Genomic DNA, 4,650 nt, shown 5'->3' on the forward strand with positions numbered 1-4,650 from the left:
TTACTGTCGTAGTATGTACTTGCCTTTAATTATTCAGAGCTCAATGTTGGTAAACTAGAAAATCTTTCTTATGATCTTAATTTGACATAAATCAGTACTTACCCCACTCTGCATTTCTTATTTCATTGAAATAAGTATGGGAGTTGTGTGATGTGAGACAGTAAAAAGAGCCCAGCAGTTTAGAGTCAGAAAGACTTGAGTTTAAAATTTGAACCTGGCATTTACTAACTGTGTAAATTTTGTCAGTGTCTGGAGTGGGTTGCCATTTCCTCCTTAGGGGGCTCCAGTGTTCTTGCCTGGAGAATCCCATGGACAGAGGAACCTGGCAGGCTACTGTCCATAGGGTCTCGAAGAGTCGGACACTGAAGTGACTTAGCACGCACACACACGTGAAATGCATCATTTATATACTTTGATATTTATAAATTAGAGCTGCTAAAGACCTATGAATCTTTACCAGCTCTTTACCATTTACCTATGAATATCAATCTCTTTGTTGCAAAGCTATGTTATTCACAGTTAGGGTTATTAATACAAATTGAAAAAATTTCAACGGCTTAATAAAAGTTTTGTCTTGCTTTTGTCACAGACAAAAGTCATTGTGCTAGGGGGACATCGATTGGTTCTGCCATATCCTTGTACCTCAGGGTCCTCTGCTGGTTGAGAGACTGATCAGAGACTGATCAGACTGATCAGGAGTCATATTGGAGGTTTTATTGGGCCAGGCCTGGATGTTGCATAAATCACACCCATTCACATTCCATTGGCCAAAATTCAGTTGCATACACAAATAGGTTAGCTGTGGGCTCAACACAAAGAAAGAAAACATTCTGATGGCCACCTAGCCAGGTTTTGCTCACTGACTAAGTGACCTGAAGCAGTCTAACTGGTAAAAGTAATTTATGCCAATTGACCTAGACCAGTTTGCTGCTGCTGCTGCTGCTAAGTCGCTTCAGTCGTATCCGACTCTGTGCGATCCCATAGATGGCAGCCCACCAGGCTTCCCGCCATCCCTGGGATTCTCCAGGCAAGAATACTGGAGTGGGTTGCCATTGCCTTCTGCATAAACCAGTTTAGCTTTTCACCAAAATTAAGGTTTTTGGTTTGCTTGTTTTTTAGATAGACATCAGCAGCCTATAATTACAGTGATGTCTACAGGTTTTTATCCCTGTTATTCTTATTTTTGTTTCCATGAATTTAACATGTCTTCTGTCTGGCTATTTTAAAGATTTTTTTTTACATGACTAGTTTTCAAGAGTTTGATTTTGATATTCTCCAGTGTTATTTTTCTTTTTTTACCCTGTTTTTGGTTTGTTGTACTTCTTGGATCTATAAATTTATAGTTTTCATTAATCTGTACATTTTGGTTCATTATTGCTTCAAATTATATTTCTCTGCTTCTAGGACTATCAGTTTGTGAGTGGCTCAGACAGTAAAGAATCTGCTTGCAGTGTGGGAGACCTGGGTTCAATCCCTGTCAGGAAGATCCTCTGGAGAAGGAAACGGCAACCCACTCCAATATTCTTGCCTGGAGAATCCCATGGACATGGGGTCGCAAAGACTCGGACACGACTGAGCAACTTCACTTTCACTTTCACTTTTCAGACTGCTTAATGGTACCCTGTAGGTCCTTGATACTCTGCTTATTTCTACTATTTTCCTCTCCTTTATACTCATGAATACTTTCTGTTACTACATCTTTTCATTTACTTATTATTGTATCTATACTGCTCTTAATCCTTTTTGGTTAATTTTTGCTTTAGTAATCAAGCTTTTACCTCTAGAACTCCATATGGCTCTTTCAACAGATTTTCCATTTATCTCCTCATTATATTGATGCTTTTCTTCAAACACTTGAAGATCATTATAGCAACTATTTTAACATCTTTGCCTTCAAATTTTATCATCTCTGTTGCTTGTGTAACTGTTTCTGTTGGCTGATTTTTCTCTTCGATGTGGATCACATTTCCCTGCTGCCTGGAATACCTCACAATTTTTTGTTGGATGCTGAAAAGTTTGGATGTTTCATTATTGAACGTTTAGATTTTGTTGTCTTTTTTTTTTTTAAAAGAAAGCTGGATTTTGTTTTTTATAGGTGGTTAAATTTAGTTCAGTTTAGCGTGACCCATTCATGACTTGTTTTTCAGTTTCATTTAGATGGATACGGAGCTTCCCCAGTGGCTCAGTGGTAAAGAATCTGCCTGCAAGGCAGGAGACACAGGAGATGCGGTTTTGATCCCTGGGTGAAGAAGATTCCTTGGAGGAGGACATGGCAACTCATTCTAGTATTCTTGCCTGGAGAATCCCAAGGGTAAAGCAGACTGGCTGGCTACAGTCCACAGGATTGTGAGAGCTGGACACGAATGAAGCAACTGAGCACACACGCACACATAGATGGATATAGGGTTTTCTTTGTTCTAGGATAATTTAGTCCCACCACTAGGATATTGTCCTTCTTGACCTTTACTAAATATCTCAAGGATCTACACTCTACGTAACTGGAAGCCAAACATCTCCAAGTTTTGAGTGAGCTTTCGCATGATTTAACTCATGCTTCTGCAGCTTCTATTTTTCAGCCTTTGCAGATTTTGTGGGTTTTCAGTAGCTCTTTCTTCTCTGGAACTCTGACCTGTAACTTCGAGCTGCCTCAGTCACTGAACTCTGATTTTTGGTATCTTGAATTAGCAAACTGATTACCTTGCTTGGTATTCCCCTTTCTACTCCAGTGTTCTCAATGTCCCTCTGAAAAGAAGCTGGTCAATTATAGGACTTAAATCTATTGTATTCTTTTTCTCAGAGATCACATTTTGATGTTGCCTATAGTCCAATGTCTGAAAATCCCTTAATATGTATTTGTCTAGTTTTCTAGCTGTTCATTGTAGGAAAATAATTAAGTTATTGCTACTCTATCATGGCCACAAGTGGACATCTTAAGGTGAAGAAGAATGAATGAAGAAGAGATCTTTGCTCCATTGTTGTTGTCCAGTTGCTTAGTCGTGGCTGACTCTTTGTGACCCCATAGGCTGCAGCACACCAGACGTCCTTGTCCATTACCATCTCCTGGAGTTTGTTCAGACTCATGTCCATTGAGTCAATGATGCCATCCAACCTTCTCATCCTCTGTCGTCGCTTTTCCTCCTGCCCTCAATCCTTCCCAGCATCAGGGTCTTTTCCAGTGAGTCAGCTCTTTGCATCAGGTGGCCACATATTGGAGTTTCAGCTTCAGCATCAGTATCCTTTCAATGAATATTCAGGGTTGATTTCCCTTAAGATTGACTAGTTTGATCTTGCAATCCAAGTGACTCTCAAGAGTCTTCTCCAGAACCACAGTTGGAAAACATCGATTCTTCAGTGCTCAGCCTTCTTTAAGGTCCAGCTCTCATATCCATACACGACTACTGGAAAAACCATAGCTTTGACTATATGGAACTTTGTTAGCAAAGTGATGTCTCTGCTTTTTAATATGCTGTCTAGGTTTGTCATAGCTTTTCTTCCAAGGAGCAGACATCGTTTAATTTCATGGCTGCAGTCACTGTCCACAGTGATTCTGAAGACCAAGAAAATAGTCTCACTGTTTTCTCCCCCGACCCACTCCATTTGCCATGAACTGATGGGACTGGATGCCATGATCTTAGTTTTTTAAATCTTCAGTTTTACTCAGTTTTATAGTTTTTTCACTCTCCTCTTTCACTTTTATCAAGAGGGTCTTTAGTTCCTCTCCGCTTTCTGCCATTAAAGTGGTATCACCTATCTGCACGTCTGAGTTAATCGATATTTCTCCTGGCAAACTTGATTCCAGCTTGTGATTCATCCAGTCCACAATTTCATGTGATGTGCTCTGCATATAAGTTAAATAAACAGGGTGACAATATACAGCCTAGATGGATTCCTTTCCCGATTTTGAACCAGTCCGTTGTTTCATGTCTGGTTCTGCTGCTTCTTGACCTGCATACAGGTTTCTCAGGAGGTAGGTAAGATGGTCTGGTATTCTCATCTCTTTAAGAACTTTCCACAGTTTGTTGTAATCCACACAGTCAAAGGCTCTAGCATAGTCAATGAAGCAGAAATAGATGCTTTTCTGGAAATCACTTACTTTTCCTGTGGTCCAGCATATGTTGGCAATTTGATCTCTGGTTCCTCTGCCTTTTCTAAATCCAGCTTGTACATCTGAAAGTTCTTGGTTCATGTACTGTTGAAACCTAGCTTGAAGGATTTTTAGTATTAACTTGCTAGCATGTGAAATGGAGCTCACATTCTATTGACAGGAGATGGAAAAGGAAAAACACACAAGCAAGCAAACACAGGAATAAAAAAGAAATTAAAGTAAGAATGAGAATCATAATATAAAATAAAATAGAGTAGGACTTCAAAGTGATTTCTCTAGAAGGTAAATACTGCTTGAAGAAGTGAAAATTAAGATGAAATGTGAATGACAAGAGTTAAGTATGTGGAGTTAAGTGCAGGAAAAGCTAGTGCAAAGGCCCCAAGCAAAGTGTGTTGTATAACAACCATCTCTCTCCCCAAGCAAGAGGAAGAGAAAGTAAAAATTTAGTGTGACTGGGTGCAGCACTGTAGGATATTCGGTGAGAGCAGAGACAAGATCATATGAGGCTTTGGAGTCTATCACTGAAAATCCTTTGGACAGTTGGA

The sequence above is a fragment of the Bos indicus x Bos taurus genome, unplaced genomic scaffold (genome assembly GCF_003369695.1).
Source record: "Bos indicus x Bos taurus breed Angus x Brahman F1 hybrid unplaced genomic scaffold, Bos_hybrid_MaternalHap_v2.0 tig00002090_arrow_arrow_obj, whole genome shotgun sequence".
NCBI classification, from domain to species: Eukaryota; Metazoa; Chordata; class Mammalia; order Artiodactyla; family Bovidae; genus Bos; species Bos indicus x Bos taurus.